Here is an 11,717-nt window from a genome sequence, read left to right as displayed (position 1 = left end):
GGCCGACACGAAGCAGAAGCCGCAGAGCTTTATGGAAGATCAAAGGCGGGAGGGACGACCTCCTCTTCAGAGGAGAAGAGGACACAGAGTAACCCGTCCTGGTCCTTCCGAAGGCGGGGCCTTCTGAGCGAGCTCGGATCTCGGCAGTCGCGGCTTCGGGGCCCCTTCCCACCGGGCAGGCCCCTCGGGTTCCTGGCTTCCAGATGCTCATTAGGATTCACCGCTGCCGTCTGCGCCTGTCCAGGGAGGGCCATCGGGGTGGAGTGTGCTGGTCAGTGAGCAACAGCAAGCTGCCGGGCGCCTCGCCAGCTTCCTGGCCTCGGGGCCCACGGCTGGCGCCAGGGAGCTGGCCGGTGGAGGCCCAGCGCTGCTCCCGAGATGTGCTGAGTTCGTGAGGGGCCCCAGGCATCAGGACACCCTGCTCTGGGTCTTCCTAGGGGGCACCTGGACCTCCTTCATCACTGGTACCGCGATGCAGCTGGGAACTGGAGAGGGTGCCTGGCCAGAGCAAGGCCCTCTCAGAGGCAGCCCCATCCTGGGGCTCAGCACCCAGGAGTCTGAGGGGACCATGCGGGATATGTGGGAGCAGGTGCCTGGGGTCCCCTGGAATCACTGAGGCCCTATCTTTACAGGGCAGCATGACAGAGCCGGGTATTCCACCTGCTTTCATGTGAGCCCTGGGAAGATGTGATGGATGCCTCTCACCCCCCGGGGCCCTCGGAGCCCAGGCTGGCTGAACACACAAGAGAGGGAAGGAGGCCACTGCCCTGATTGGTTCTCAGCTTTGGGGACCCCTCTCCCCAAGGCCTAGGGACTTGTGGATCTGGGGTCACAGGTTGGGTATCTCATTTGCTCCCCCAGGTTGTGTGGTACACTGCTCAGCCCTCCCATGCTTGGCATTTAGATCCTTCTTTGTCCTGGTTTCGGTGGTCCTTGAGTGCGGTTTGAAGGCCACCTGATCTGCTCTGAGCACAGCTCACGCTTCTGCCCAGCATGGCTGCAGAGGCCCCCATAATGGATGTTTGAGGCCCTTGCCTCCCCCCGACCGTGCAGCCCCCACCTCATTCGCAGGAGAAGCTGGAGCCCATGATTGGCCAACCCCTGTCCTCCTTTCCTTTTTCTCCCCGAGCCGGGTGCCTGCCTCAGGGCCTTTGTGCCTGCTTCCTCCCCACACTGTCTATCTTGCTCCCACTGGAGTATCCGCTCCAGGAGATGAGGGACCCGGCCTCCCCCAGGCCGCCTCCCCAGAGCCTGGCAGCTGTTGAGGGTGAACTCTGACACACACAGGAGGTGTGTGTGGCCTCCTTTGCAAATAGGGTCTTTGCAGGAGTGATCCAGTGAAGATGAGGTCACAAGGTGGCCCTGACCCAATGACCGGTGTCCTTAAAAGAGGACGTCCACGGAAGACACGGGGAGAAGCTGCGTGCTGACAGAGGCGGAGAATGGAGTGATACGGCCACAAGCCCAGGGACGCAGGGGCTGCCTGCAGCGCCGGGAGCAGGGACGGGCTGGAAGGATCCTCCCCTGGAGCCTCCGGAGGGGGCGCAGCCTGCTGACCCCCCGATTTCAGACTTGTCGCCTGCAGGCTGTGAGAAAGTGGGTTCCTGTTGCCATCAGACCCCCCCCCCCCCGCCCCGCCCAGTTTATGCCAGTTTATGGTCCTTTGCTTCACTGCCCGGGACACTAACACCTACATGACGGCCACTTGTAAACACGTCTGGCTGGATGGGTAACTGAGGAAACATCTCCACCGGTGATGATCCAGGCTGACCTCTCTGCCCGGGGGCTTCCCAGGTCCTGTCCCCTCGGGCACAGACCATGTGTCCTCTCCAGCCTGGCTAGGTCTCACCCTCACTGCCTCCCTCTGACCCCAGAATCCTCAGGCCATCCCAACCCAGTGCAGCCAGGCCTTCCTGAGCGCATGGCTAAATACCTGGGACCTCCTCCCCCTGGGTTCCCGCTAATCCTCGTGAACTAAGGGGCGGGGAGGGGAAGGGGAGGGGCCAGCACAGGGTCCAGAGGCTGACAAGTGGACCCTCACACCTGAGATTCGTGATTACTCAGGACGGTGGCAGAACTCAGCCAGGCTCAGGGGTTTCAGAGAGATGGTTCTGTTGTCAGCAGCCCTTTCTCTGGTCTCCTGGTAGCCGCTGCTCTTGTGATGTGGGGAGGGGCCCTGTGGGTCATTACAGGCAGCACCGGTCATCACAGTTCTGCTGGCTGACTTTTGGCCCTACAGATCTGAGAGTCTGACTGAAGTGGAGGCACTGGGCTGTTGGGAGGGGCCAGGCCTCCCCAGGGCCCCCTATCCCTATCCACAGTGCCCCAGAGTCTGCCGCAGGCTGATCCTGCCCAGAGGCCTCCCAAAGGTGCCCACTGTGTGAATCCACTTTGCCTGGAGCCTGGTGGATGGTAAGGTGGGGGAGCCCAGGGGACAGGCAGAGGCACGCTCTCACTGGGGGCCTTGGCCATGTCACCAGGAGCCCTGGACCTCTGTGCCCTTGCATATGGAATGGGGCTGCCGGGAGGGAAAACGAGCAGTGTGGGTGATATGGCTGCCACGTGGACTCACAGGTCCTCATGTCCCCTCCCCCTGCCACCTCATCCCCCCAGGACGTGGCCCATGCGTCAGCCCCAGGAACACAGAGATGTGGGTTCAGACGAATGCCTCACTTGGCAGCTTGGTGTTTTGTACCAAGTGGAGGAACCAGGAGACGTCCCCAGGTGGCCAGCCCCCTGCTGTGCTCTGTCGACTCCCCCCTCCACAGCCTGAGGGGAGGGGGCTTCTGCTGTTTGCGGGAACCAGCAGGGCTGCTTGGAGGCACAGAGAGGTTAAGTGACTTGCCCAAGTCCGCGCAGTCAGCAGGTGCAGGCCTGGGATGGACCCATGGGGTGTGGCCGGGGTCTTCACTCCTGACCAGCCTGCACCTGCCCCTGCCTGATGCCATGGCACGTGCAGGGGTGGGGTTGTGCAGCCAGGTCTTGCCCCTGGATGTTTGGAGGATATGTGGGGCCAGCGCTGATGGCCTGTGCTGACCACTGTCCAGTTGCTGGCCCATTGGTAAGGCATGTGCTGGGCCTTGGCTGCAGGACCTGGTGACTACGTGGGACAGAGCAGGTGCTTCCCTGGGGGCCCTGAGGACCTCCCTCTGTTCATCCCTCCCACTGAGCAGCATTCATCCTCATCCTCTTTGCAACTCAGTTTGTTCTGTCCTATGTGGGTGTAAGAACTGCGTGAGGGACCTATGGCCCATTTCTGGAGCCCAGAGCTGGCTAAGACCCTGGGAGGCTGCCACCCCCTCAGGAGGGGCACATCTGACGCTGGCTCCTAGTCTGGACCTCCCTGGGCAAGCCCCGGGCCACGTCCTGTGGCTGTGACTGGCCACTGTTTGCAGAGGCAGACCCAGTGGGGATGAAGGGGCCGTCCGCTCATCAGCCGGGCCTCTGGCCACCCTGCTGTCATCGGAAAATCTGAGTCTCCCCTCCCCTGGCCGCTGGCTCCCCATCAGGTCCCTTCCTTCCCAGGGGCATCAGCAGACACCTCTGCCTGGCAGCAGAGCTGGCACCACCTCCACCCCACCCAGGTGGCTGGATCCTTCTGGGGTGTCCGCCAGGAGGCTAAATGGAAAACCCACCCCATCTATCATTGATGAGGGGACGTGGAAGGTTGCTGTGCTTGGGGTTTCTGTCCTCCTCAAATGCTGTCTCAATCTTCCCCTTCAGGGAGGAAACTAACCACGGAGTCTGACTGCCTGGGGTTTGGGATGGAGCGAGGCCACCTCAAGATTCTGCTTCACTGAGTGTCATGGAGGGGACCCACGGGCCCTGGTTCCCTTCCCTCCCCTCCCCTACTTCTCCAGGAGAGGGGCAGGGCTAGCTCTCCCACACCTCCAGGAGCGGGCAGGGCCAGCTCTCCCCCTCCTCCAGGAGTGGGCAGGGCCAGCTCTCCCCCTCCTCCAGGAGGAGGGCAGGGCCAGCTCTCCCCCTCCTCCAGGAGTGGGCAGGGCCAGCTCTCCCCCTCCTCCAGGAGGAGGGCAGGGCCAGCTCTCCCACACCTCCAGGAGGAGGGCAGGGCCAGCTCTCCCCCTCCTCCAGGAGGAGGGCAGGGCCAGCTCTCCCACACCTCCAGGAGTGGGCAGGGCCAGCTCTCCCCCTCCTCCAGGAGGAGGGCAGGGCCAGCTCTCCCCCTCCTCCAGGAGGAGGGCAGGGCCAGTTTTCCCCCTCCTCCAGGACGGGGGCAGGGCCAGCTCTCCTCTCTGCACCTGGCTTGAAGCTGGTAGAGAACTGAGCTAGAGGCCTGGTCAGGCGGAGACAGTGCTGGGACAGCTGTCTTGAGTGCAGCCTTGGTTCCCAGACTTTGTCCCAACCCCGGGACCTGACAGATGAGGTTCTTTGGAAGCAGAGTCTGAGACAAGACCCCTGTGCAGTGACTCCCTGGGAGGGTTCTCAGGGAGAGGTGGTAGGATGCAGGGTGGGGCTGGGGACACCAAGCAAGGAGGTGGTATCAGCCAGGAAGTGGTCTCAGCTGGAGACCAGCTTCAGCCTTCTCCCCGCCAGGGGGTGGTGGTGGTGGTGATGGTGGTGAATGAGGGCCCTCTGGAGCAGGAAATACACAGAATCAGTCCCCTGCCTCTGTCTGGAGCCATGGCTGCCCCTGCATGGTGGGGATCTGTCCCCAGGGATCTCCTGGTCCCCCACTGCCCAGGGCCATTCTCTGGAGTGGTGGCAGCTGTGAGCTGACGTGGTCACCGCTCTGAGCCATTGGGAGATGGGCGGCCCACCATCGTGCCTGCCCTTCCATCTTCTGCACCCACGCTCCAGTCCCGCGTGGGAAGTGGTGGGTCAGCCCTTCAGCCTACATCCATCGCTGGTGCCTGGGCCGCTGCCTGGAGTGACCCAGAGAGGAACCAGCAACTCAGGATTCATTTCCTTGGGGCGGGCCCAGGGACTCTTCCCATGAGAAGGGTCTCTACTGCTTCCCTTGAACCCGAGTGGGCTTGTCTGGGACGCCCACTCCAGGAGTGATGTGTGCACAGCCATGCCTGTCCCTGGGCTCATCCCCTCACAGTCATCATCCTGCCCTGATGTCTTTCCTGGCCACCACAGGGGTGCGCATCCCCCAGCCCAGTGTCCCCACCTGACGCTCTCCTGCCTAAGCCCAGTGGCCTGGGAAGGTCCCAGCACCCAAAGTCTCCTCCACTGGGCACCAGCTGCTGCCTGAACGCTCTGTTCATTGGAATGCTGCCCTTTGGTTTATGGCTGTTTTTCTCTTCTCTGGGACCTTTGCACTGGGATCCCCATGTACCCCGCTTGTGGCAGATGTCTCTAGGGCCATTAACCCCCGCTGCCCCGCCCAGGGCGCTAGGACGTGGGCCACCCTTCCTTGACCACCTGGCTTTTCTTAACTGACCCGTGCCTGTCCTGATGTCAGAGGAGGCCTGGGCCTGTGTGATCTGGGCCCTGCAGTCCCTGTGTTCCCCACCTTTCCGCCCAGGGCAGGTCTGTGCCCCAGGAGCCCAGAAGCCTCTGAATTTCCCTGAAGAGGCTGTGGCACTTGCTGGTGTGTCCCTGGGGGACTGACAGTGCCCAGTTTTGTGCTGGGCCCCAGGTGGATGGCCACACCAGGAGCCTACAAGACCCCAGTGGGGACAGTCTAGGGAGGGGGCAGACCAGAGCCCAGGCCAGGAGTGTGAGAGTGGGGAGGTGGGGGATGAGGGCTCCGGCAGGGGTCTGCGAGAAGGAGGCGGGCAGAGGCTGGAGGGCGGATATGCGTGGGGCTTGCTGGGCCCTGGGGAGTCACAGGGCTCTTACCTGGAGGGCTGAGCTTGGGAGGCAGACACCAGGGAGGATCAGGAAGGCAGGGGTTGGGGGAGGGAGGTTTCAGGTCACCTGTGGCCTGAGGGGCAGAGCAATCCGCCAGAAGTAGAGCCTCACTTAGGGGGCAGGCCAGGACATGCTTTGGGGAAGATCAAGGATGGCTCTGGGAAAGATTGAGGTCAGGAGAAGGGGGCGACAGGGGATGAAATGGTTGGATGGCATCACCCACTCAATGAAAACGAGTTTGAGTGCACTCCGGGAGATGGTGAAGGACAGAGAAGCCTGGTGTGCTGCAGTCCATGGGGTCGCAGAGTGGGACACAGCTGAGCGACTGAACAGCAACAAAGGACAACTCTGGGACCCCGAGGGAACCTGAGTCAGGGCTGCTGACGAGGGGCAGGTAGAGGCAGTGGCAGGGGCTGCTCACAGGCCGGGGGCCAGGACGGAGGGGGTCCAGGACGGAGGGGGTCCAGGCACTGCCCTGGCTCTCAGTGGCTCCAGGGAAACTCTGTTTTTTCCATTTTTCCTCTTTTTGACTGTAGCTGGATTTAACTGTAAAGAGCAATAAATCACTAATCTGGAAAAACATCCCTTGCCGTCACAAAGGACAAGGCTGTCCCCGGATGACTGATGACTCCGAATTAGCATTATTTGGTATTTATAACTTCCGCTGGACAGAACTTACGATGTTCCTGGGAAATCCTGCCTGCCCTCTGGGTATTTTTAGAGCCTATTGTCATTCTGACAGGGTTCTTCTCCATGTGTCTCCGTTGGGGCAGAGGGAACAGGAGCGTGAGGTAGGTCTGGGTCTGGAGAGAGGAGGGGCTCCCAGCCCACTCTCTGCAGGCCTGGCATGGGCCCTGGGCCCCCTCCATCCTCACCCGCCCAAGACTGGACTTTATGGAATGCCTGCTGCACGCCTGTCTCAGAGCTGGGATCTGGGGGAGGCAGGAGAGGGCGAGAGGCTGGGAGCCCCCCACCTTGTTGTGGGAGCAGCCATGTGTCGGGGGGCTTGGGGAGCACTGGTGGAGTAGCTGAGTCTCAAGGAAGCTGGAGCTGGGCTGAGGCCCAGGGGGTGGGATCCTGCAGTTAGGGCAGGGGTGGGAGTGTGTAGAGGGATGGTGAGGGGGCAATGGAGTGGGCTAGGGGTGTTTCAGAGCAGCCTCTGGAGAAGACTTGAGAATCCCTTGGACTGAAAGTAGATCAAAGCCATCAATCCTAAAGGAAATCAATCCTGAATATTCATTGGAAGGACTGAAGCTGAAGCTTCAATACTTGGCTACCTGATGCGAGGAGCTAATTCATTGGAAAAGACCCTGATGCTGGGAAAGATTGAGGGTAGAAGGAGAAGGGGGCAACAGAGGATGAGATGGTTAGATAGTATCACCGATTCAATGGACATAAGTTTGAGCAAACTCCAGGAGATAGTGAAAGACAGCAAAGCCTGGCGTGCTGCAGTCCATGGAGCCTCAAACAGTCAGACACGACTAAGGGCCCCAGGGAGGGCCGGCGCGTTAAGTGTCTCTTGGCCCCAGAGTGCAGAGACGTACTTCGTTTGAGTATTTAATGTCCCCTCTCATTCATAAAATAAACAAGGGAGATTTATCTGCACGTGGCCAGGGTGCTCCGCAGAGTCTGGGGGCCACAGTGCAGGAAACCGCTAGGGACGAGATTGGGGGAGTGGCCACTTCTCAGTGACCAGCAGGCCGGAAGCGGATGGCCCCGTGTTTTAGTTAGTAAGGTTCACGGGGCCGGGCTGGCGGGCCTTAAATCTTTCTCCAGAAAATCCTGGCGCGGCTTGAGGAGAACCCCGATCGTCAGTGGGCGGCACGTGCTGGCTCAGAGCTGTTGATTTAAGGAGGCCACTGCTTTAAGGGTTTTCTGTGTTTAGTTTAAAAGCGTCAGAGAAACCCATTACGCTCTCCCTAACCACTGGGCTGTGATTTCAGGGCTCTGGGCTTTGTACTGAGGACTTGGAGGAGCTCGTGGGGGGTGACTGTCCTCTCCCCACCCTTCTGGAACCCAGGAGGGGCTCCCTGGGGGGAGGACCCCCAAAGCCATTCATCACAGCTGATTTTATTCCCATGTGTCTGGGACGGACTTCCGGACTTGGTTGAGGAAATCAGACCACCCGTTGTGACTGGAGCCAAGGGTCAGTCCCGTCCCCAGCCCTCCTTCTGTCCCTTTTCCCCAGCCCTTGCTCCCAGGGTTGAGAGAATGGCCAGTGGGGGCTGCCTTTAACTTGAGGACCGTTCCTGTCCTCCGGGGGGATGCCACCCTCAACCCTCAAGCCCAAGATCTCTGGTTTCCTGGGTGGGTTAAGGTAGTGATCAGCCTCGGGGGTCTGAAGGCTGGCCTCAAGCTCTCCAGTGCCCTTGGGTGACCTCTGAGTTCTGCCTGGGGGAGTCAGGAGCCCCCATCAGGGAAGCTCCCCAGTGAGGAGGTTGAAGAGCTCCTCTTGACCAACAGGCCCAGCAGTGTGAGGCCCCTCCGGACTCCTCTCACCACCAGCCCCCCAGCCCATTTTGGACTTGCTGGAAGGACTTCTGTGAGAGGGACACGACTGGTCTTAGCCCGTGGTCAGCAGTCCTGCCTGACACACACGAAAATTTGGGGGAGTATGTCCTCCAAATTCTTTGGTAGATCTCACCTGCTTCACCTGCGGCAGGGGCTCTGTCACTCCCCCTACCCCCGTATCTGCCTTGTCTTCTGAGAGGCAGCGCAGCACAGACAAGAGGGGCTGGGGAACTCCTTGGGTCTCTCAGCCCCCAGTATTACCCCAGGGACACATGGCCCAGCGCAGGCCATGGAGAGAGGGGCTGTGACTGCCAGACCCTGGGGGTGAGGAGGTCAGGGGTCAACATCGCACCTTGTCCTCTGTCTCCATCCTCCCCCGACACGGCCTCACTCCTCTCCTCACACAGGTGGGCAGCCTGACTCCCTCCTCGCGGCCTGCGGTGGGTATTCCTGGCCACCAGGGTCTCTGCGAGGTCAACACAAAAGGCCCAGCCTGTGACTGTGTTCTGAGTGCCTCTGCATATTAAAAAGCAAAGAAATGCCAGAACTGAACTTGGAAATTGTGACCTCCAACCACTTGGCTTGTTTTACACATGGGAGATATGACTCGGAAGCGATGAGGTCAGAGGCCAGAAGTGAAGCCCTCAGAGCACGGTGGGGCCTCCTGCCCTTCCCCTTCCAGAGTCGTTTCCAAGCTTCTGGGAACTAGAATCTGGCCGACACAGCCTGGCCAACATCCATGGGTCTTCTGGGGTGAGGCCTGCCTGTCGGGCGGCACTTTGAGTGGCCCCTCCCTTTCCTGGTCCCTGCTCATGGCTGTCCAGGCCTGAGAACATCCAGGTACATGTCAGAGCCCCCCAGCCCACCCAGCCCCCAACCCAGGATAAGCACAGGGTCTCATTTCACATCTGTATTTCTGGGGATACCCCATACCCAGGCCCCCTATGCCTTTTGTCCCTGTTGCTGGCATCCCCAGCAGGACTGAGAGCCCCAACAGGTGACAAAAGGCAGCCAGAAGCCCATCACCCCCAGGTGGATGCGTGAGCTTTGTGGAGGTGACTAGTCAGCCCAACCCCACAAGTCAGCCGGGGCCAGGGCCATGGTCTATCCCTGCATTCATTCCTCCATCACTGAGTGTTGACCCGGCACTGGGCTCATCGTCAGACACGGGGGAATGGATTGGACAAGACCTCTGGTTACAGGGAAGCTGTGTTCTAGTGGGCGAGACCAGGCGAGCACAGGAATATTCAAATCTGTGGTTACGGAACGGGCAGGTGTCAGGATGGCTGCAGCACTGCAGGGGAGGCACCGGGCTGGGCCCTGCCTTGATTGGTGGGGATTAGACTTTAGGATGCTCAGACAGGAAGTGACCAGCTGGGAGGAGGCATCCTTGCCGAAGGGGCAGCACCGGGGCCACGGGCAGCCCATCGCCTGGGAGAGATGTCTGAGGGTTCTGATATGGTCCCTAGGATGACCAGGCCCCCAAGGGGCCCCAGATGGCCCCTGCCTGTCCTGGAGCCCCCCGACTCCCTTCCCCTGCAGCCTCATGCGGGTCTCTCTCAGATGCACAAGGAGCTGGTGATGTTGGTGGGCAGGGCTGAGCATGGAGACCCCACGCATGGCCCCTAGTTGTCTCCTTCTTGGTCATAAAAAAAAGAAGATTCAGGGAAAAAACTCTAGACTAAGCTGTAATTGTCAAATGCTCTTAGGAGGCTTACCACATACATTCCCCTCTTGTTGTTCGTCTAGGTTGTTTCTATGACAACCCTGCCTGGTGGAGGCCTTCGGATTCTGACTGCCCGAGGAAGGCTCTGTGGAGGAGGTGGCATCAGGGGTCTTGACCCCTGAGGACCACACCCTGGTTAGGTGCACAGTCAGAGGGAACAGCCCATAGAAAGGCCCAGAGGAGTGATGTGTTTGGAGGTCAGCAAGGGTCCCCATACCTAAGTGATGCAGGTGCTGGGAGGGGGTCCCTGAGGCCACGAGGTGGTGGTAGCTGGACCATCCATGCAGTTGTTGGGCAGTACCTGGGCCAGAGCGTTTGCAACCAAAGGAGAAACAGGCCCAGATTTGCATCATGGAAAGTCTGAGCTTCGGGCCAAGCAGCGGGGTGGGGGATGGGCTGCAGCAGTAATTGGGTGGGAGGGGGTGGACGAAGAGGAGGCCCCCCCGCTCAGGGTTTCCTGGGAACCAGGGGGAGTACGGGGTGGGGTGCAGTTCTCAGGAGGTGTGACACCCATTCAGGAGGTCCTTGGGGCTCCCTGTGCAGGAGCAGGGCTTCTCCTTGGCCTGTAGGCTTGTTGGCAGTGAAGGAAGGCCGTTGGCTGGAGAAGGAAAAGTCTAGATTCCTCCGTGTGTCCTGCCCCAGAGTCCAGTGCGGAGGCCTGCTCCGGCCCCCGGCCCCCACCCAGCCTCCTCCCTCTCCCAGGCCTCAGCGCGGCCAGACGCCGTCCACCCGCGGTGCCGAGAACCCTTTATCAGATAATAAATAAGGCGGCTGGAGCCGTCCGTGTCAACATCTTGGCGGGCCTCGCGGGGCATTGCAGGGGGGGCTGCCCCCCATGGCTTCCACGTGGTCTTCGAGGGCCGACCCCCTCCACCCTGGCTCCAGTGGGACTGTGGGACTCACCAGCCCCCTCCTCTTTGGAGCCAGTTCAGCCCCCACTGAGGTGCACGTGAGCAGAACGGGGCACCCTGGGGCCTGCAGCCTCACAGCCGAGGGGTGCTAGATCTCTTTGACCTCCTTTCCCCTCTGCTGAGTAGGGGTCTACGTGGGGGCTGGGCACCCTGGAGGACAACCGCCTGAGCCCTGTGAACTGCCCCCAGGCTTGTGGCAGAGGGAGGGCAGGGAGGGCTACACATCTAACACCCTGTCCCCCGAGGCTGCGGCCTGCGTGCTTGGTGGCAGAATGGCTCGCCTAGGATGATGGCGACAGCAGTAGGTCTTGTCCAAGAAAGGCCCTTATCTGGTCAAATAAAGAGTGGGTAACCTGCATTGCTTCTTCCAAAGGACGATTTTCACTTCTTAAGAAGCACATGACATTTTCAGACGAGAGGCTCACAGAATTGGCACCCATTTTTAAAGAGCCACGTTCTTCAGTAACGAAGGGGAAACTAACTTTAGCCTCAGCCCCACCAGGAAGCTTGGGGGCTCTGGGCACAGCTGGACACGGCAGCCTGGCTGCCCTGGAGGGCTGAGCTGGTGCAGGCGGCTTGTGTGGTGGCGATGGCCCAACTAAAGGGCCCACAGGATGAACATGTGCCTGCTGTGTACAGGGGATATACTGCCGTGGGCAGGGGATATACTGCTGACCGATGGCATCAAGACTGGGGAAAGCAGGGTACTGGGGATCACCACCCTGACATCCTCCTTGGGATGTCCA

Source organism: Bos javanicus, chromosome 13 (assembly GCF_032452875.1).
Source record: "Bos javanicus breed banteng chromosome 13, ARS-OSU_banteng_1.0, whole genome shotgun sequence".
In the NCBI taxonomy this organism is placed as follows: domain Eukaryota; kingdom Metazoa; phylum Chordata; class Mammalia; order Artiodactyla; family Bovidae; genus Bos; species Bos javanicus.
This window is presented reverse-complemented; position numbering follows the sequence as displayed.